This window comes from Schistocerca serialis, unplaced genomic scaffold (assembly GCF_023864345.2).
Source record: "Schistocerca serialis cubense isolate TAMUIC-IGC-003099 unplaced genomic scaffold, iqSchSeri2.2 HiC_scaffold_1417, whole genome shotgun sequence".
Classification (NCBI taxonomy): Eukaryota; Metazoa; Arthropoda; class Insecta; order Orthoptera; family Acrididae; genus Schistocerca; species Schistocerca serialis.
Window position 1 is genome coordinate 33,390,089 of NW_026047644.1, and position 24,592 is coordinate 33,414,680.

Here is a 24,592-nt window from a genome sequence, read left to right on the forward strand (position 1 = left end):
ATACCTTGCACCTTCTTATTGACGATGAAACACAGAGTTTGCATCCGAATTTATTACAAAAGGCACAATGCCGACTTAAGTACAAGAGTAATGACACTCTAACTTTCTATGATTTGAACCCCACCTGTGAGTCCAGTTTAAGATTTCGATGCTTCACTTCAGGTTTACTGTATCCCTTGGACCTTCTTATTGACGATGAAACATAGAAATTGGATCCGAATTTAATACAAAAGGCACAATGGCGACTCAAGTACAAGAGGACAGACACTCTCACTTTCAAAAATTTGAACCTTTCCTGTGACTCCAGTTTCAGATTCCGATGCTCCACTTCAGGTTTACTGTATCCCTTGGACCTTCTTATTGACGATGAAACACAGAGTTTGCATCCGAATTTAATACAAAAGGCACAATGCCGACTTAAGTAAAAGAGGACTGACACTATAACTTTCTATGATTTGAACCTCTCCTGTGAGTCCAGTTTTAGATTACGATGCTGCACTTTAGGTTTACTGTATCCCTTGGACTTTCTTATTGACGATGAAACACAGAGTTTGCATCCGAATTTAATACAAAATGTACAATGCCGACTTAAGTACAAGAGGACTGACACACAAAATTTCTATGACTTGAACCTCTCCTGTGAGTCCAGTTTAAGAATCCGATGCTTCATTTTAGGTTTACTGTATCCCTTGGACGTTCTTATTGACGATGAAACACAGAGTTTGCATCCGAATTTAATCCAAAAGGCACAATGCCGACTTAAGTACAAGAGTAATGACACTCTAACTTTCTATGATTTGAACCCCTCCTGTGAGTCCAGTTTTAGATTCCGATGCTTCACTTCAGGATTGCTGTATCCCTTTGACCTTCTTATTGACGATGAGATACAGAAACTGGATCCGAATTTAATACAAAAGGCACAATGGCGACTTAAGTACAAGAGGACTGACACTCTCACTTTCAATGATTTGAACCTCTCCTGTGAGTCAAGTTTCAGAGTCCGAAGCTTCACTTCAGGTTTACTGTATACCTTGCACCTTGTTATTGACGATGAAACACAGAAATTGCATCGGAAATTAATTCAAAAGGCACAATGCCGACTTAAGTACAAGAGGACTGACACTCTAACTTTCAATGATTTGAACCTCTCCTGTGAGTCCAGTTTTAGATTCCGATGCTTAACTTCATTTGTACTGTATCAATTAGACCTACTTATTGACAATGAAACACAAAAATTGCATCGGAATTAAATTAAAAAGTCACAATGCCGACTTATGTACAACAGGACTGACACTATAACTTTCTATGATTTGAACGTCTCCTGTGAGTCCAGTTTTAGATTCCGATGCTTCACTTCAGGTTTACTGTATCCCTTGGACCTTCTTATTGACGATGAAACACAGAGTTTGCATCCGAATTTAATACAAAAGGCACAATGCCGACTTAAGTAAAAGAGGACTGACACGATAACTTTCTATGATTTGAACCTCTCCTGTGAGTCCAGTTCTAGATTACGATGCTGCACTTTAGGTTTACTGTATCCATTGGACCTTCTTATTGACGATGAAACACAGAGTTTGCATCTGAATTTAATACAAAAGGTACAATGGCGACTTAAGTACAAGAGGACTGACACACTAACTTTCTATGATTTGAAACTCTCCTGTGAGTCCAGTTTAAGAATCCAATGCTTCACTTCAGGTTTACTGTATCCCTTGGACCTTCTTAATGACGATGAAACACAGAAATTGCATCCGAATTTAATACAATAGGCACATTGGCGACTTAAGTACAAGAGGACTGAAACTCTCTCTTTCTATGATTTGAACCTCTCCTGTGAGTCCAGTTTTAGATTCCGATGTTTCACTTCAGGTTTACGGTATCCCTTGGACCATCTTATTGACATTGAAACACAGGAATTGCATCCGAATTTAATACAAATAGCACAATGACGACTTAAGTACAAGAGGACTGACACTCTCTCTTTCTATGTTTTGAACCTCTCCTGTGAGTCCGGTTTTAAATTCCGATGCTTCACTCCAGGTTTACTGTATACCTTGCATCTTCTTATTGACGATGAAACATAGAAATTGCATCGGAAATTAATACAAAAGGCACATTACCGACTTAAGTAAAAGAGGACAAACATTCTAACTTTCTATGATTTGAACCTCTCCTGTGAGTCCGGTTTTAAATTACGATGCTTCACTCCAGGTTTACTGTATACCTTGCACCTTCTTATTGACGATGAAACACAGAGTTTGCATCCGAATTTAATACAAAAGGCACAATGCCGACTTAACTACAACAGTAATGACACTCTAACTTTCTATGATTTGAACCCCACCTGTGAGTCCAGTTTAAGATTTCGATGCTTCACTTCAGGTTTACTGTATCCCTTGGACCTTCTTATTGACGATGAAACACAGAAATTGGATCCGAATTTAATACAAAAGGCACAATGGCGACTCAAGTACAAGAGGACAGACACTCTCACTTTCAAAAATTTGGACCTTTCCTGTGACTCCAGTTTCAGATTCCGATGCTCCACTTCAGGTTTACTGTATCCCTTGGACCTTCTTATTGACGATGAAACACAGAGTTTGCATCCGAATTTAATACAAAAGGCACAATGCCGACTTAAGTAAAAGAGGACTGACACTATAACTTTCTATGATTTGAACCTCTCCTGTGAGTCCAGTTTTAGATTACGATGCTGCACTTTAGGTTTACTGTATCCCTTGGACCTTCTTATTGACGATGAAACACAGAGTTTGCATCCGAATTTAATACAAAATGTACAATGCCGACTTAAGTACAAGAGGACTGACACACAAAATTTCTATGATTTGAACCTCTTCTGTGAGTCCAGTTTAAGAATCCGATGCTTCATTTTAGGTTTACTGTATCCCTGGGACCTTCTTATTGACGATGAAACACAGAGTTTGCATTCGAATTCAATACAAAAGGTACAATGCCGACTTAAGTACAAGAGGACTGACACACTAATTTTCTATGATTCGAACCTCTCCTGTGAGTCCAGTTTAAGAATCCGATGCTTCACTTCAGGTTTACTGTATCCCTTGGACCTTCTTATTGACGATGAAACACAGAAATTGCACCCGAATTTAATACAAATGGCACAATGCCGACTTAAGTACAAGAGGACTGACGCTCTCACTATCTATGATTTGAACCTCTCCTGTGAGTCCAGTTTTAGATTCCGATGCTCCACTTCAGGTTTACTGTATCCCTTGGACGTTCTTATTGACGATGAAACACAGAGTTTGCATCCGAATTTAATCCAAAAGGCACAATGCCGACTTAAGTACAAGAGTAATGACACTCTAACTTTCTATGATTTGAACCCCTCCTGTGAGTCCAGTTTTAGATTCCGATGCTTCACTTCAGGATTACTGTATCCCTTTGACCTTCTTATTGACGATGAGATACAGAAATTGGATCCGAATTTAATACAAAAGGCACAATGGCGACTTAAGTACAAGAGGACTGACACTCTCACTTTCAATGATTTGAACCTCTCCTGTGAGTCTAGTTTCAGAGTCCGAAGCTTCACTTCAGGTTTACTGTATACCTTGCACCTTGTTATTGACGATGAAACACAGAAATTGCATCGGAAATTAATTCAAAAGGCACAATGCCGACTTAAGTACAAGAGGACTGACACTCTAACTTTCAATGATTTGAACCTCTCCTGTGAGTCCAGTTTTAGATTCCGATGCTTAACTTCATTTGTACTGTATCAATTAGACCTACTTATTGACAATGAAACACAAAAATTGCATCGGAATTAAATTAAAAAATCACAATGCCGACTTATGTACAACAGGACTGACACTATAACTTTCTATGATTTGAACCTCTCCTGTGAGTCCAGTTTTAGATTCCGATGCTTCACTTCAGGTTTACTGTATCCCTTGGACCTTCTTATTGACGATGAAACACAGAGTTTGCATCCGAATTTAATACAAAAGGCACAATGCCGACTTAAGTAAAAGAGGACTGACACGATAACTTTCTATGATTTGAACCTCTCCTGTGAGTCCAGTTCTAGATTACGATGCTGCACTTTAGGTTTACTGTATCCATTGGACCTTCTTATTGACGATGAAACACAGAGTTTGCATCTGAATTTAATACAAAAGGTACAATGGCGACTTAAGTACAAGAGGACTGACACACTAACTTTCTATGATTTGAAACTCTCCTGTGAGTCCAGTTTAAGAATCCAATGCTTCACTTCAGGTTTACTGTATCCCTTGGACCTTCTTAATGACGATGAAACACAGAAATTGCATCCGAATTTAATACAATAGGCACAATGGCGACTTAAGTACAAGAGGACTGAAACTCTCTCTTTCTATGATTGGAACCTCTCCTGTGAGTCCAGTTTTAGATTCCGATGTTTCACTTCAGGTTTACTGTATCCCTTGGACCTTCTTATTGACATTGAAACACAGGAATTGCATCCGAATTTAATACAAATAGCACAATGACGACTTAAGTACAAGAGGACTGACACTCTCTCTTGCTATGTTTTGAACCTCTCCTGTGAGTCCGGTTTTAAATTCCGATGCTTCACTCCAGGTTTACTGTATACCTTGCATCTTCTTATTGACGATGAAACATAGAAATTGCATCGGAAATTAATACAAAAGGCACATTACCGACTTAAGTAAAAGAGGACAAACACTCTAACTTTCTATGATTTGAACCTCTCCTGTGAGTCCGGTTTTAAATTACGATGCTTCACTCCAGGTTTACTGTATACCTTGCACCTTCTTATTGACGATGAAACACAGAGTTTGCATCCGAATTTATTACAAAAGGCACAATGCCGACTTAAGTACAAGAGTAATGACACTCTAACTTTCTATGATTTGAACCCCACCTGTGAGTCCAGTTTAAGATTTCGATGCTTCACTTCAGGTTTACTGTATCCCTTGGACCTTCTTATTGACGATGAAACACAGAAATTGGATCCGAATTTAATACAAAAGGCACAATGGCGACTCAAGTACAAGAGGACAGACACTCTCACTTTCAAAAATTTGAACCTTTCCTGTGACTCCAGTTTCAGATTCCGATGCTCCACTTCAGGTTTACTGTATCCCTTGGACCTTCTTATTGACGATGAAACACAGAGTTTGCATCCGAATTTAATACAAAAGGCACAATGCCGACTTAAGTAAAAGAGGACTGACACTATAACTTTCTATGATTTGAACCTCTCCTGTGAGTCCAGTTTTAGATTACGATGCTGCACTTTAGGTTTACTGTATCCCTTGGACCTTCTTATTAACGATGAAACACAGAGTTTGCATCTGAATTTAATACAAAATGTACAATGCCGACTTAAGTACAAGAGGACTGACACACAAAATTTCTATGACTTGAACCTCTCCTGTGAGTCCAGTTTAAGAATCCGATGCTTCATTTTAGGTTTACTGTATCCCTGGGACCTTCTTATTGACGATGAAACACAGAGTTTGCATTCGAATTTAATACAAAAGGTACAATGCCGACTTAAGTACAAGAGGACTGACACACTAATTTTCTATGATTCGAACCTCTCCTGTGAGTCCAGTTTAAGAATCCGATGCTTCACTTCAGGTTTACTGTATCCCTTGGACCTTCTTATTGACGATGAAACACAGAAATTGCACCCGAATTTAATACAAATGGCACAATGCCGACTTAAGTACAAGAGGACTGACGCTCTCACTATCTATGATTTGAACCTCTCCTGTGAGTCCAGTTTTAGATTCCGATGCTCCACTTCAGGTTTACTGTATCCCTTGGACGTTCTTATTGACGATGAAACACAGAGTTTGCATCCGAATTTAATCCAAAAGGCACAATGCCGACTTAAGTACAAGAGTAATGACACTCTAACTTTCTATGATTTGAACCCCTCCTGTGAGTCCAGTTTTAGATTCCGATGCTTCACTTCAGGATTACTGTATCCCTTTGACCTTCTTATTGACGATGAGATACAGAAATTGGATCCGAATTTAATACAAAAGGCACAATGGCGACTTAAGTACAAGAGGACTGACACTCTCACTTTCAATGATTTGAACCTCTCCTGTGAGTCTAGTTTCAGAGTCCGAAGCTTCACTTCAGGTTTACTGTATACCTTGCACCTTGTTATTGACGATGAAACACAGAAATTGCATCGGAAATTAATTCAAAAGGCACAATGCCGACTTAAGTACAAGAGGACTGACACTCTAACTTTCAATGATTTGAACCTCTCCTGTGAGTCCAGTTTTAGATTCCGATGCTTAACTTCATTTGTACTGTATCAATTAGACCTACTTATTGACAATGAAACACAAAAATTGCATCGGAATTAAATTAAAAAATCACAATGCCGACTTATGTACAACAGGACTGACACTATAACTTTCTATGATATGAACCTCTCCTGTGAGTCCAGTTTTAGATTCCGATGCTTCACTTCAGGTTTACTGTATCCCTTGGACCTTCTTATTGACGATGAAACACAGAGTTTGCATCCGAATTTAATACAAAAGGCACAATGCCGACTTAAGTAAAAGAGGACTGACACGATAACTTTCTATGATTTGAACCTCTCCTGTGAGTCCAGTTCTAGATTACGATGCTGCACTTTAGGTTTACTGTATCCATTGGACCTTCTTATTGACGATGAAACACAGAGTTTGCATCTGAATTTAATACAAAAGGTACAATGGCGACTTAAGTACAAGAGGACTGACACACTAACTTTCTATGATTTGAAACTCTCCTGTGAGTCCAGTTTAAGAATCCAATGCTTCACTTCAGGTTTACTGTATCCCTTGGACCTTCTTAATGACGATGAAACACAGAAATTGCATCCGAATTTAATACAATAGGCACAATGGCGACTTAAGTACAAGAGGACTGAAACTCTCTCTTTCTATGATTGGAACCTCTCCTGTGAGTCCAGTTTTAGATTCCGATGTTTCACTTCAGGTTTACTGTATCCCTTGGACCTTCTTATTGACATTGAAACACAGGAATTGCATCCGAATTTAATACAAATAGCACAATGACGACTTAAGTACAAGAGGACTGACACTCTCTCTTTCTATGTTTTGAACCTCTCCTGTGAGTCCGGTTTTAAATTCCGATGCTTCACTCCAGGTTTACTGTATACCTTGCATCTTCTTATTGACGATGAAACATAGAAATTGCATCGGAAATTAATACAAAAGGCACATTACCGACTTAAGTAAAAGAGGACAAACACTCTAACTTTCTATGATTTGAACCTCTCCTGTGAGTCCGGTTTTAAATTACGATGCTTCACTCCAGGTTTACTGTATACCTTGCACCTTCTTATTGACGATGAAACACAGAGTTTGCATCCGAATTTATTACAAAAGGCACAATGCCGACTTAAGTACAAGAGTAATGACACTCTAACTTTCTATGATTTGAACCCCACCTGTGAGTCCAGTTTAAGATTTCGATGCTTCACTTCAGGTTTACTGTATCCCTTGGACCTTCTTATTGACGATGAAACACAGAAATTGGATCCGAATTTAATACAAAAGGCACAATGGCGACTCAAGTACAAGAGGACAGACACTCTCACTTTCAAAAATTTGAACCTTTCCTGTGACTCCAGTTTCAGATTCCGATGCTCCACTTCAGGTTTACTGTATCCCTTGGACCTTCTTATTGACGATGAAACACAGAGTTTGCATCCGAATTTAATACAAAAGGCACAATGCCGACTTAAGTAAAAGAGGACTGACACTATAACTTTCTATGATTTGAACCTCTCCTGTGAGTCCAGTTTTAGATTACGATGCTGCACTTTAGGTTTACTGTATCCCTTGGACCTTCTTATTAACGATGAAACACAGAGTTTGCATCTGAATTTAATACAAAATGTACAATGCCGACTTAAGTACAAGAGGACTGACACACAAAATTTCTATGACTTGAACCTCTCCTGTGAGTCCAGTTTAAGAATCCGATGCTTCATTTTAGGTTTACTGTATCCCTGGGACCTTCTTATTGACGATGAAACACAGAGTTTGCATTCGAATTTAATACAAAAGGTACAATGCCGACTTAAGTACAAGAGGACTGACACACTAATTTTCTATCATTTGAACCTCTCCTGTGAGTCCAGTTTAAGAATCCGATGCTTCACTTCAGGTTTACTGTATCCCTTGGACCTTCTTATTGACGATGAAACACAGAAATTGCACCCGAATTTAATACAAATGGCACAATGCCGACTTAAGTACAAGAGGACTGACGCTCTCACTATCTATGATTTGAACCTCTCCTGTGAGTCCAGTTTTAGATTCCGATGCTCCACTTCAGGTTTACTGTATCCCTTGGACGTTCTTATTGACGATGAAACACAGAGTTTGCATCCGAATTTAATCCAAAAGGCACAATGCCGACTTAAGTACAAGAGTAATGACACTCTAACTTTCTATGATTTGAACCCCTCCTGTGAGTCCAGTTTTAGATTCCGATGCTTCACTTCAGGATTACTGTATCCCTTTGACCTTCTTATTGACGATGAGATACAGAAATTGGATCCGAATTTAATACAAAAGGCACAATGGCGACTTAAGTACAAGAGGACTGACACTCTCACTTTCAATGATTTGAACCTCTCCTGTGAGTCTAGTTTCAGAGTCCGAAGCTTCACTTCAGGTTTACTGTATACCTTGCACCTTGTTATTGACGATGAAACACAGAAATTGCATCGGAAATTAATTCAAAAGGCACAATGCCGACTTAAGTACAAGAGGACTGACACTCTAACTTTCAATGATTTGAACCTCTCCTGTGAGTCCAGTTTTAGATTCCGATGCTTAACTTCATTTGTACTGTATCAATTAGACCTACTTATTGACAATGAAACACAAAAATTGCATCGGAATTAAATTAAAAAATCACAATGCCGACTTATGTACAACAGGACTGACACTATAACTTTCTATGATTTGAACCTCTCCTGTGAGTCCAGTTTTAGATTCCGATGCTTCACTTCAGGTTTACTGTATCCCTTGGACCTTCTGATTGACGATGAAACACAGAGTTTGCATCCGAATTTAATACAAAAGGCACAATGCCGACTTAAGTAAAAGAGGACTGACACGATAACTTTCTATGATTTGAACCTCTCCTGTGAGTCCAGTTCTAGATTACGATGCTGCACTTTAGGTTTACTGTATCCATTGGACCTTCTTATTGACGATGAAACACAGAGTTTGCATCTGAATTTAATACAAAAGGTACAATGGCGACTTAAGTACAAGAGGACTGACACACTAACTTTCTATGATTTGAAACTCTCCTGTGAGTCCAGTTTAAGAATCCAATGCTTCACTTCAGGTTTACTGTATCCCTTGGACCTTCTTAATGACGATGAAACACAGAAATTGCATCCGAATTTAATACAATAGGCACATTGGCGACTTAAGTACAAGAGGACTGAAACTCTCTCTTTCTATGATTTGAACCTCTCCTGTGTGTCCAGTTTTAGATTCCGATGTTTCACTTCAGGTTTACGGTATCCCTTGGACCATCTTATTGACATTGAAACACAGGAATTGCATCCGAATTTAATACAAGTAGCACAATGACGACTTAAGTACAAGAGGACTGACACTCTCTCTTTCTATGTTTTGAACCTCTCCTGTGAGTCCGGTTTTAAATTCCGATGCTTCACTCCAGGTTTACTGTATACCTTGCATCTTCTTATTGACGATGAAACATAGAAATTGCATCGGAAATTAATACAAAAGGCACATTACCGACTTAAGTAAAAGAGGACAAACATTCTAACTTTCTATGATTTGAACCTCTCCTGTGAGTCCGGTTTTAAATTACGATGCTTCACTCCAGGTTTACTGTATACCTTGCACCTTCTTATTGACGATGAAACACAGAGTTTGCATCCGAATTTAATACAAAAGGCACAATGCCGACTTAACTACAAGAGTAATGACACTCTAACTTTCTATGATTTGAACCCCACCTGTGAGTCCAGTTTAAGATTTCGATGCTTCACTTCAGGTTTACTGTATCCCTTGGACCTTCTTATTGACGATGAAACACAGAAATTGGATCCGAATTTAATACAAAAGGCACAATGGCGACTCAAGTACAAGAGGACAGACACTCTCACTTTCAAAAATTTGAACCTTTCCTGTGACTCCAGTTTCAGATTCCGATGCTCCACTTCAGGTTTACTGTATCCCTTGGACCTTCTTATTGACGATGAAACACAGAGTTTGCATCCGAATTTAATACAAAAGGCACAATGCCGACTTAAGTAAAAGAGGACTGACACTATAACTTTCTATGATTTGAACCTCTCCTGTGAGTCCAGTTTTAGATTACGATGCTGCACTTTAGGTTTACTGTATCCCTTGGACCTTCTTATTGACGATGAAACACAGAGTTTGCATCCGAATTTAATACAAAATGTACAATGCCGACTTAAGTACAAGAGGACTGACACACAAAATTTCTATGATTTGAACCTCTTCTGTGAGTCCAGTTTAAGAATCCGATGCTTCATTTTAGGTTTACTGTATCCCTGGGACCTTCTTATTGACGATGAAACACAGAGTTTGCATTCGAATTTAATACAAAAGGTACAATGCCGACTTAAGTACAAGAGGACTGACACACTAATTTTCTATGATTTGAACCTCTCCTGTGAGTCCAGTTTAAGAATCCGATGCTTCACTTCAGGTTTACTGTATCCCTTGGACCTTCTTATTGACGATGAAACACAGAAATTGCACCCGAATTTAATACAAATGGCACAATGCCGACTTAAGTACAAGAGGACTGACGCTCTCACTATCTATGATTTGAACCTCTCCTGTGAGTCCAGTTTTAGATTCCGATGCTCCACTTCAGGTTTACTGTATCCCTTGGACGTTCTTATTGACGATGAAACACAGAGTTTGCATCCGAATTTAATCCAAAAGGCACAATGCCGACTTAAGTACAAGAGTAATGACACTCTAACTTTCTATGATTTGAACCCCTCCTGTGAGTCCAGTTTTAGATTCCGATGCTTCACTTCAGGATTACTGTATCCCTTTGACCTTCTTGTTGACGATGAGATACAGAAATTGGATCCGAATTTAATACAAAAGGCACAATGGCGACTTAAGTACAAGAGGACTGACACTCTCACTTTCAATGATTTGAACCTCTCCTGTGAGTCTAGTTTCAGAGTCCGAAGCTTCACTTCAGGTTTACTGTATACCTTGCACCTTGTTATTGACGATGAAACACAGAAATTGCATCGGAAATTAATTCAAAAGGCACAATGCCGACTTAAGTACAAGAGGACTGACACTCTAACTTTCAATGATTTGAACCTCTCCTGTGAGTCCAGTTTTAGATTCCGATGCTTAACTTCATTTGTACTGTATCAATTAGACCTACTTATTGACAATGAAACACAAAAATTGCATCGGAATTAAATTAAAAAATCACAATGCCGACTTATGTACAACAGGACTGACACTATAACTTTCTATGATTTGAACCTCTCCTGTGAGTCCAGTTTTAGATTCCGATGCTTCACTTCAGGTTTACTGTATCCCTTGGACCTTCTTATTGACGATGAAACACAGAGTTTGCATCCGAATTTAATACAAAAGGCACAATGCCGACTTAAGTAAAAGAGGACTGACACGATAACTTTCTATGATTTGAACCTCTCCTGTGAGTCCAGTTCTAGATTACGATGCTGCACTTTAGGTTTACTGTATCCATTGGACCTTCTTATTGACGATGAAACACAGAGTTTGCATCTGAATTTAATACAAAAGGTACAATGGCGACTTAAGTACAAGAGGACTGACACACTAACTTTCTATGATTTGAAACTCTCCTGTGAGTCCAGTTTAAGAATCCAATGCTTCACTTCAGGTTTACTGTATCCCTTGGACCTTCTTAATGACGATGAAACACAGAAATTGCATCCGAATTTAATACAATAGGCACAATGGCGACTTAAGTACAAGAGGACTGAAACTCTCTCTTTCTATGATTTGAACCTCTCCTGTGAGTCCAGTTTTAGATTCCGATGTTTCACTTCAGGTTTACGGTATCCCTTGGACCATCTTATTGACATTGAAACACAGGAATTGCATCCGAATTTAATACAAATAGCACAATGACGACTTAAGTACAAGAGGACTGACACTCCCTCTTTCTATGTTTTGAACCTCTCCTGTGAGTCCGGTTTTAAATTCCGATGCTTCACTCCAGGTTTACTGTATACCTTGCATCTTCTTATTGACGATGAAACATAGAAATTGCATCGGAAATTAATACAAAAGGCACATTACCGACTTAAGTAAAAGAGGACAAACACTCTAACTTTCTATGATTTGAACCTCTCCTGTGAGTCCGGTTTTAAATTACGATGCTTCACTCCAGGTTTACTGTATACCTTGCACCTTCTTATTGACGATGAAACACAGAGTTTGCATCCGAATTTAATACAAAAGGCACAATGCCGACTTAACTACAAGAGTAATGACACTCTAACTTTCTATGATTTGAACCCCACCTGTGAGTCCAGTTTAAGATTTCGATGCTTCACTTCAGGTTTACTGTATCCCTTGGACCTTCTTATTGACGATGAAACACAGAAATTGGATCCGAATTTAATACAAAAGGCACAATGGCGACTCAAGTACAAGAGGACAGACACTCTCACTTTCAAAAATTTGAACCTTTCCTGTGACTCCAGTTTCAGATTCCGATGCTCCACTTCAGGTTTACTGTATCCCTTGGACCTTCTTATTGACGATGAAACACAGAGTTTGCATCCGAATTTAATACAAAAGGCACAATGCCGACTTAAGTAAAAGAGGACTGACACTATAACTTTCTATGATTTGAACCTCTCCTGTGAGTCCAGTTTTAGATTACGATGCTGCACTTTAGGTTTACTGTATCCCTTGGACCTTCTTATTGACGATGAAACACAGAGTTTGCATCCGAATTTAATACAAAATGTACAATGCCGACTTAAGTACAAGAGGACTGACACACAAAATTTCTATGATTTGAACCTCTTCTGTGAGTCCAGTTTAAGAATCCGATGCTTCATTTTAGGTTTACTGTATCCCTGGGACCTTCTTATTGACGATGAAACACAGAGTTTGCATTCGAATTTAATACAAAAGGTACAATGCCGACTTAAGTACAAGAGGACTGACACACTAATTTTCTATGATTTGAACCACTCCTGTGAGTCCAGTTTAAGAATCCGATGCTTCACTTCAGGTTTACTGTATCCCTTGGACCTTCTTATTGACGATGAAACACAGAAATTTCACCCGAATTTAATACAAATGGCACAATGCCGACTTAAGTACAAGAGGACTGACGCTCTCACTATCTATGATTTGAACCTCTCCTGTGAGTCCAGTTTTAGATTCCGATGCTCCACTTCAGGTTTACTGTATCCCTTGGACGTTCTTATTGACGATGAAACACAGAGTTTGCATCCGAATTTAATCCAAAAGGCACAATGCCGACTTAAGTACAAGAGTAATGACACTCTAACTTTCTATGATTTGAACCCCTCCTGTGAGTCCAGTTTTAGATTCCGATGCTTCACTTCAGGATTACTGTATCCCTTTGACCTTCTTATTGACGATGAGATACAGAAATTGGATCCGAATTTAATACAAAAGGCACAATGGCGACTTAAGTACAAGAGGACTGACACTCTCACTTTCAATGATTTGAACCTCTCCTGTGAGTCTAGTTTCAGAGTCCGAAGCTTCACTTCAGGTTTACTGTATACCTTGCACCTTGTTATTGACGATGAAACACAGAAATTGCATCGGAAATTAATTCAAAAGGCACAATGCCGACTTAAGTACAAGAGGACTGACACTCTAACTTTCAATGATTTGAACCTCTCCTGTGAGTCCAGTTTTAGATTCCGATGCCCAACTTCATTTGTACTGTATCAATTAGACCTACTTATTGACAATGAAACACAAAAATTGCATCGGAATTAAATTAAAAAATCACAATGCCGACTTATGTACAACAGGACTGACACTATAACTTTCTATGATTTGAACCTCTCCTGTGAGTCCAGTTTTAGATTCCGATGCTTCACTTCAGGTTTACTGTATCCCTTGGACCTTCTTATTGACGATGAAACACAGAGTTTGCATCCGAATTTAATACAAAAGGCACAATGCCGACTTAAGTAAAAGAGGACTGACACGATAACTTTCTATGATTTGAACCTCTCCTGTGAGTCCAGTTCTAGATTACGATGCTGCACTTTAGGTTTACTGTATCCATTGGACCTTCTTATTGACGATGAAACACAGAGTTTGCATCTGAATTTAATACAAAAGGTACAATGGCGACTTAAGTACAAGAGGACTGACACACTAACTTTCTATGATTTGAAACTCTCCTGTGAGTCCAGTTTAAGAATCCAATGCTTCACTTCAGGTTTACTGTATCCCTTGGACCTTCTTAATGACGATGAAACACAGAAATTGCATCCGAATTTAATACAATAGGCACAATGGCGACTTAAGTACAAGAGGACTGAAACTCTCTCTTTCTATGATTTGAACCTCTCCTGTGAGTCCAGTTTTAGATTCCGATGTTTCACTTCAGGTTTACGGTATCCCTTGGACCATCTTATTGACATTGAAACACAGGAATTGCATCCGAATTTAATACAAATAGCACAATGACGACTTAAGTACAAGAGGACTGACACTCTCTCTTTCTATGTTTTGAACCTCTCCTGTGAGTCCGGTTTTAAATTCCGATGCTTCACTCCAGGTTTACTGTATACCTTGCATCTTCTTATTGACGATGAAACATAGAAATTGAATCGGAAATTAATACAAAAGGCACATTACCGACTTAAGTAAAAGAGGACAAACACTCTAACTTTCTATGATTTGAACCTCTCCTGTGAGTCCGGTTTTAAATTACGATGCTTCACTCCAGGTTTACTGTATACCTTGCACCTTCTTATTGACGATGAAACACAGAGTTTGCATCCGAATTTAATACAAAAGGCACAATGCCGACTTAACTACAAGAGTAATGACACTCTAACTTTCTATGATTTGAACCCCACCTGTGAGTCCAGTTTAAGATTTCGATGCTTCACTTCAGGTTTACTGTATCCCTTGGACCTTCTTATTGACGATGAAACACAGAAATTGGATCCGAATTTAATACAAAAGGCACAATGGCGACTCAAGTACAAGAGGACAGACACTCTCACTTTCAAAAATTTGAACCTTTCCTGTGACTCCAGTTTCAGATTCCGATGCTCCACTTCAGGTTTACTGTATCCCTTGGACCTTCTTATTGACGATGAAACACAGAGTTTGCATCCGAATTTAATACAAAAGGCACAATGCCGACTTAAGTAAAAGAGGACTGACACTATAACTTTCTATGATTTGAACCTCTCCTGTGAGTCCAGTTTTAGATTACGATGCTGCACTTTAGGTTTACTGTATCCCTTGGACCTTCTTAATGACGATGAAACACAGAGTTTGCATCCGAATTTAATACAAAATGTACAATGCCGACTTAAGTACAAGGGGACTGACACACAAAATTTCTATGATTTGAACCTCTTCTGTGAGTCCAGTTTAAGAATCCGATGCTTCATTTTAGGTTTACTGTATCCCTGGGACCTTCTTATTGACGATGAAACACAGAGTTTGCATTCGAATTTAGTACAAAAGGTACAATGCCGACTTAAGTACAAGAGGACTGACACACTAATTTTCTATGATTTGAACCTCTCCTGTGAGTCCAGTTTAAGAATCCGATGCTTCACTTCAGGTTTACTGTATCCCTTGGACCTTCTTATTGACGATGAAACACAGAAATTGCACCCGAATTTAATACAAATGGCACAATGCCGACTTAAGTACAAGAGGACTGACGCTCTCACTATCTATGATTTGAACCTCTCCTGTGAGTCCAGTTTTAGATTCCGATGCTCCACTTCAGGTTTACTGTATCCCTTGGACGTTCTTATTGACGATGAAACACAGAGTTTGCATCCGAATTTAATCCAAAAGGCACACTGCCGACTTAAGTACAAGAGTAATGACACTCTAACTTTCTATGATTTGAACCCCTCCTGTGAGTCCAGTTTTAGATTCCGATGCTTCACTTCAGGATTACTGTATCCCTTTGACCTTCTTATTGACGATGAGATACAGAAATTGGATCCGAATTTAATACAAAAGGCACAATGGCGACTTAAGTACAAGAGGACTGACACTCTCACTTTCAATGATTTGAACCTCTCCTGTGAGTCTAGTTTCAGAGTCCGAAGCTTCACTTCAGGTTTACTGTATACCTTGCACCTTGTTATTGACGATGAAACACAGAAATTGCATCGGAAATTAATTCAAAAGGCACAATGCCGACTTAAGTACAAGAGGACTGACACTCTAACTTTCAATGATTTGAACCTCTCCTGTGAGTCCAGTTTTAGATTCCGATGCTTAACTTCATTTGTACTGTATCAATTAGACCTACTTATTGACAATGAAACACAAAAATTGCATCGGAATTAAATTAAAAAATCACAATGCCGACTTAAGTACAAGAGGACTGACACTATAACTTTCTATGATTTGAACCTCTCCTGTGAGTCCAGTTTTAGATTCCGATGCTTCACTTCAGGTTTACTGTATCCCATGGACCTTCTTATTGACGATGAAACACAGAGTTTGCATCCGAATTTAATACAAAAGGCACAATGCCGACTTAAGTAAAAGAGGACTGACACGATAACTTTCTATGATTTGAACCTCTCCTGTGAGTCCAGTTCTAGATTACGATGCTGCACTTTAGGTTTACTGTATCCATTGGACCTTCTTATTGACGATGAAACACAGAGTTTGCATCTGAATTTAATACAAAAGGTACAATGGCGACTTAAGTACAAGAGGACTGACACACTAACTTTCTATGATTTGAAACTCTCCTGTGAGTCCAGTTTAAGAATCCAATGCTTCACTTCAGGTTTACTGTATCCCTTGGACCTTCTTAATGACGATGAAACACAGAAATTGCATCCGAATTTAATACAATAGGCACAATGGCGACTTAAGTACAAGAGGACTGAAACGCTTCCTTTCTATGATTTGAACCTCTCCTGTGAGTCTAGTTTTAGATTCCGATGTTTCACTTCAGGTTTACGGTATCCCTTGGACCATCTTATTGACATTGAAACACAGGAATTGCATCCGAATTTAATACAAATAGCACAATGACGACTTAAGTACAAGAGGACTGACACTCTCTCTTTCTATGTTTTGAACCTCTCCTGTGAGTCCGGTTTTAAATTCCGATGCTTCACTCCAGGTTTACTGTATACCTTGCATCTTCTTATTGACGATGAAACATAGAAATTGCATCGGAAATTAATACAAAAGGCACATTACCGACTTAAGTAAAAGAGGACAAACACTCTAACTTTCTATGATTTGAACCTCTCCTGTGAGTCCGGTTTTAAATTACGATGCTTCACTCCAGGTTTACTGTATACCTTGCACCTTCTTATTGACGATGAAACACAGAGTTTGCATCCGAATTTAATACAAAAGGCACAATGCCGACTTAACTACAAGAGTAATGACACTCTAACTTTCTATGATTTGAACCCCACCTGTGAGTCCAGTTTAAGATTTCGATGCTTCACTTCAGGTTTACTGTATCCCTTGGACCTTGTTATTGACGATGAAACACAGAAATTGGATCCGAATTTAATACAAAAGGCACAATGGCGACTCACGTACAAGAGGACAGACACTCTCACTTTCAAAAATTTGAACCTTTCCTGTGACTCCAGTTTCAGATTCCGATGCTCCACTTCAGGTTTACTGTATCCCTTGGACCTTCTTATTGACGATGAAACACAGAAATTGCATCGGAATTAAATTCAAAAGGCACATTGCCGACTTAATTACAAGAGGACTGACACTCTCACTTTCTATGATTAGAACCTCTCCTGTGAGTCCAGTTTTAGATTCCGAAGCTTCACTTCAGGTTTACTGTATCCCTAGGACCTTCTTATTGACGATGAAACACAGTGTTTGCATCCGAATTTAATACAAAATGTTCAATGCCGACTTAAGTACAAGAGGACTGACACTCTAACTTTCTCTGATTTGAACCTCTCCTGTGAGTCCAGTTTTAGATTCCGATGCTTCACTACACGTTTACTGTATCCCTAGGACCTTCTTATTGACGATGTAACACAGAAATTGCATCCGAATTTAATACAAAAAACACAATGGCGACTTAAGTACAAGAGGACTGACACTCTCACTTTCTATGATTTGAAACTCTTCTGTGAGTCCAGTGTTAGATTCCGATGCATCACTTCAGGTTTACTGTATCCCTTGGACCTTCTTATTGACGATGAAACACAGAAATTGCATCCGAATTTAATACAAATGCCACAATTCCGACTTAAGTACAAGAGGACTGACACTCTCACTTTCCATGATTTGAACCTCTCCTGTGAGTCCAGTTTTAGATTCCGATGCTTCACTTTAGGTTTACTGTATACCTTGGACCTTCTTATTGACGATGTAACACAGAAATTGCATCTGAATTTAATACAAAAAACACAATATCGACTTAAGTACAAGAGTAATGACACTCTCACTTTCTATGATTTGAAACTCTTCTGTGAGTCCAGTGTTAGATTCCGATGCATCACTTCAGGTTTACTGTATCCCTTGGACCTTCTTATTGACGATGAAACACAGAAATTGTATCCAAATTTAATACAAATGGCACAATGCCGACTTAAGTACAAGAGGACTGACACTCACACTTTCTATGATTTGAACCTCTCCTGTGAGTCCAGTTTTAGATTCCGATGCTTAACTTCAGGTGTACTGTATCAATTAGACCTACTTATTGACAATGAAACACAGAAATTGCATCGGAATTAAATTCAAAAATCACAATGCCGACTTAAGTACAAGAGGACTGACACTATAACTTTCTATTATTTGAACCTCTCCTGTGAGTCCAGTTTTAGATTCCGATGCTTCACTTGAGGTTTACTGTATCCCTTGGACCTTCTTATTGACGATGAAACACAGAGTTTGCATCCGAATTTAATACAAAAGGCACAATGCCGACTTAAGTAAAAGAGGACTGACACTATAACTTTCTATGATTTGAACCTCTCCTGTGAGTCCAGTTTTAGATTACGATGCTGCACTTTAGGTTTACTGTATCCCTTGGACCTTCTTATTGACGATGAAACACAGAGTTTGCTTCCGAATTTAATACAAAATGTACAATGCCGACTTAAGTACAAGAGGACTGACACACAAAATTTCTATGATTTGAACCTCTCCTGTGAGTCCAGTTTAAGAATCCGATGCTTCATTTTAGGTTTACTGTATCCCTGGGACCTTCTTATTGACGATGAAACACAGAGTTTGCATTCGAATTTAATACAAAAGGTACAATGCCGACTTAAGTACAAGAGGACTGACACACTAATTTTCTATCATTTGAACCTCTCCTGTGAGTCCAGTTTAAGAATCCGATGCTTCACTTCAGGTTTACTGTATCCCTTGGACCTTCTTATTGACGATGAAACACAGAAATTGCACCCGAATTTAATACAAATGGCACAATGCCGACTTAAGTACAAGAGGACTGACGCTCTCACTATCTATGATTTGAACCTCTCCTGTGAGTCCAGTTTTAGATTCCGATGCTCCACTTCAGGTTTACTGTATCCCTTGGACGTTCTTATTGACGATGAAACACAGAGTTTGCATCCGAATTTAATCCAAAAGGCACAATGCCGACTTAAGTACAAGAGTAATGACACTCTAACTTTCTATGATTTGAACCCCTCCTGTGAGTCCAGTTTTAGATTCCGATGCTTCACTTCAGGATTACTGTATCCCTTGGACCTTCTTATTGACGATGAGATACAGAAATTGGATCCGAATTTAATACAAAAGGCACAATGGCGACTTAAGTACAAGAGGACTGACACTCTCACTTTCAATGATTTGAACCTCTCCTGTGAGTCTAGTTTCAGAGTCCGAAGCTTCACTTCAGGTTTACTGTATACCTTGCACCTTGTTATTGACGATGAAACACAGAAATTGCATCGGAAATTAATTCAAAAGGCACAATGCCGACTTAAGTACAAGAGGACTGACACTCTAACTTTCAATGATTTGAACCTCTCCTGTGAGTCCAGTTTTAGATTCCGATGCTTAACTTCATTTGTACTGTATCAATTAGACCTACTTATTGAATATGAAACACAGAAATTGCATCGGAATTAAATTCAAAAATCACAATGCCGACTTAAGTACAAGAGGACTGACACTATAACTTTCTATGATTTGAACCTCTCCTGTGAGTCCAGTTTTAGATTCCGATGCTTCACTTCAGGTTTACTGTATCCCTTGGACCTTCTTATTGACGATGAAACACAGAGTTTGCATCCGAATTTAATACAAAAGGCACAATGCCGACTTAAGTAAAAGAGGACTGACACGATAACTTTCTATGATTTGAACCTCTCCTGTGAGTCCAGTTCTAGATTACGATGCTGCACTTTAGGTTTACTGTATCCATTGGACCTTCTTATTGACGATGAAACACAGAGTTTGCATCTGAATTTAATACAAAAGGTACAATGGCGACTTAAGTACAAGAGGACTGACACACTAACTTTCTATGATTTGAAACTCTCCTGTGAGTCCAGTTTAAGAATCCAATGCTTCACTTCAGGTTTACTGTATCCCTTGGACCTTCTTAATGACGATGAAACACAGAAATTGCATCCGAATTTAATACAATAGGCACAATGGCGACTTAAGTACAAGAGGACTGAAACTCTCTCTTTCTATGATTTGAACCTCTCCTGTGAGTCCAGTTTTAGATTCCGATGTTTCACTTCAGGTTTACTGTATCCCTTGGACCTTCTTATTGACATTGAAACACAGGAATTGCATCCGAATTTAATACAAATAGCACAATGACGACTTAAGTACAGGAGGACTGACACTCTCTCTTTCTATATTTTGAACCTCTCCTGTGAGTCCGGTTTTAAATTCCGATGCTTCACTCCAGGTTAACTGTATACCTTGCATCTTCTTATTGACGATGAAACATAGAAATTGCATCGGAAATTAATACAAAAGGCACATTACCGACTTAAGTAAAAGAGGACAAACACTCTAACTTTCTATGATTTGAACCTCTCCTGTGAGTCTGGTTTTAAATTACGATGCTTCACTCCAGGTTTACTGTATACCTTGCACCTTCTTATTGACGATGAAACACAGAGTTTGCATCCGAATTTAATACAAAAGGCACAATGCCGACTTAAGTACAAGAGTAATGACACTCTAACTTTCTATGATTTGAACCCCACCTGTGAGTCCAGTTTAAGATTTCGATGCTTCACTTCAGGTTTACTGTATCCCTTGGACCTTCTTATTGACGATGAAACACAGAAATTGGATCCGAATTTAATACAAAAGGCACAATGGCGACTCAAGTACAAGAGGACAGACACTCTCACTTTCAAAAATTTGAACCTTTCCTGTGACTCCAGTTTCAGATTCCGATGCTCCACTTCAGGTTTACTGTATCCCTTGGACCTTCTTATTGACGATGAAACACAGAAATTGCATCGGAATTAAATTCAAAAGGCACATTGCCGACTTAGTTACAAGAGGACTGACACTCTCACTTTCTATGATTAGAACCTCTCCTGTGAGTCCAGTTTTAGATTCCGAAGCTTCACTTCAGGTTTACTGTATCCCTTGGACCTTCTTATTGACGATGAAACACAGTGTTTGCATCCGAATTTAATACAAAAGTTTCAATGCCGACTTAAGTACAAGAGGACTGACACTCTAACTTTCTCTGATTTGAACCTCTCCTGTGAGTCCAGTTTTAGATTCCGATGCTTCACTACACGTTTACTGTATCCCTAGGACCTTCTTATTGACGATGTAACACAGAAATTGCATCCGAATTTAATACAAAAAACACAATGGCGACTTAAGTACAAGAGGACTGACACTCTCACTTTCTATGATTTGAAACTCTTCTGTGAGTCCAGTGTTAGATTCCGATGCATCACTTCAGGTTTACTGTATCCCTTGGACCTTCTTATTGACAATGAAACACAGAAATTGCATCCGAATTTAATACAAATGCCACAATTCCGACTTAAGTACAAGAGGACTGACACTCTCACTTTCCATGATTTGAACCTCTCCTGTGAGTCCAGTTTTAGATTCCGATGCTTCACTTTAGGTTTACTGTATACCTTGGACCTTCTTATTGACGATGTAACACAGAAATTGCATCTGAATTTAATACAAAAAACACAATGGCGACTTAAGTACAAGAGGACTGACACTCTCACTTTCTATGATTTGAAACTCTTCTGTGAGTCCAGTGTTAGATTCCGATGCATCACTTCAGGTTTACTGTATCCCTTGGACCTTCTTATTGACGATGAAACACTGAAATTGCATCGGAATTAAATTCGAAACTCACAATGCCGACTTAAGTAAAAGAGGACTGACACTCTCATTTTCTATGATTTGGACCTCTCCTGTGAGTCCAGTTTTAGATTCCGATGCTTCACTTCAGGTTTTCTGTATCCCTTAGACCTTCTTATCGACGATGAAACACAGAAATTGCATCGGAATTAAATTCAAAAATCACAATGCCGACTTAAGTACAAGAGGACTGACACTATAATTTTCTATGATTTGGACCTCTCCTGTGACTCCAGTTTTAGATTCCGATGCTTCACTTCAGGTTTACTGTATTCCTTGGACCCTCTTATTGACGATGAAACACAGAGTTTGCATCCGAATTTAATACAAAAGGCACAATGCCGACTTAAGTACAAGAGGACTGACACTCTCACTTTCTATGATTTGAACCTGTCCTGTGAGTCCAGTTTTAGATTCCGATGCTTCACTTCAGGTTTACTGTATCCCTTGGACCTTCTTATTGAAGATGAAACACAGAAATTGCATCCGAATTTAATACAAAAGGCACAATGCCGACTAAAGTACAGGAGGACTGACATTCTAACTTTCTATAACTTGAACCTCTCCTGTGAGTCCAGTTCTAGATTCCGATGCTCTCTTCAGGTTACTGTATCCCTAGGACCTTCTTATTGACGATGAAACACAGAAATAGCACCCGAATTTAATACAAAAGGCACAATACCGACTCAAGTACAAGAGGAGTGACACTCTAACTTTCTATGATTTGAACCTCTCCTGTGAGTCCAGTTTTAGATTCCGATGCTTCACTTCAGATTTACTGTATCCCTTGGACCTTCTTATTGACGATGAAACACAGAAATTGCATCCGAATTTAATACAAGAGGCACAATGGTGACTTAAGTACAAGAGGACTGACACTCTCCCTTTCTATGATTTGAACCTCTCCTGTGAGTCCAGTTTCAGATTCCGATGCTTCACTTTAGGTTTACTGTATACCTTGCACCTTCTGATTGACGATGAAACACAGAAATTGCATCATAATTTAATACAAATGCACAATGCCGACTTAAGTAAAAGAGGACTGACACTCTAACTTTCTATGATTTGAACCTCTCCTATGAGACCAGTTTTAGATTCTGATGCTTCACTTCAGGTTTACTGTATCCCTTGGACCTTCTTATTGACGATGAAACACAGAAATTGCATCCGAGTTTAATACCAAAGGCACAATTCCGACTTAAGTAAAAGAGGACTGACACTCTAACATTCTATGATTTGAACCTCTCCTGCAAGTCCAGTTTTAGATTCCGATGCTTCACTTAAGGTTTACTGTATGCCTTGGACCTTCTTATTGACGATGAAACACAGAAATTGCTTCCGAATTTAATACAAAAGGCACAATACCGACTTATGTACAAGAGGAGTGACACTCTAACTATCTATGATTTGAATCTCGCCTGTGAGTACAGTTTTAGATTCAGATGCTTCACTTTAGGTTTACTGTATACCTTGCACCTTCTGATTGACGATGAAACACAGAAATTGCATCGGAATTTAATACAAAAGGCACAATACCGACTCAAGTACAAGAGGAGTGACACTCTAACTTTCTATGATTTGAACCTCTCCTATGAGACCAGTTTTAGATTCTGATGCTTCACTTCAGGTTTACTGTACCCCTTGGACCTTCTTATTGACGATGAAACACAGATATTGCTTCGGAATTAAATTCAAATGGCACAATGCCGACCTAAGTAGAAGAGGACTGAGACTCTCACTTTCTATGATTTGAACCTCTCCTGTGAGTCCGGTTTTAGATTCCGATGCTTCACTTCAGGTTTACTGTATACCTTGCACCTTCTTATTGACGATGAAACACAGAAATTGCATCGGAATTAAATTCAAAAGGCACAATGCCGACTTAAGTAAAGAGGACTGACACTCTCACTTTCTCTGATTTGAACCTCTCCTGTGAGTCCAGTTTCAGA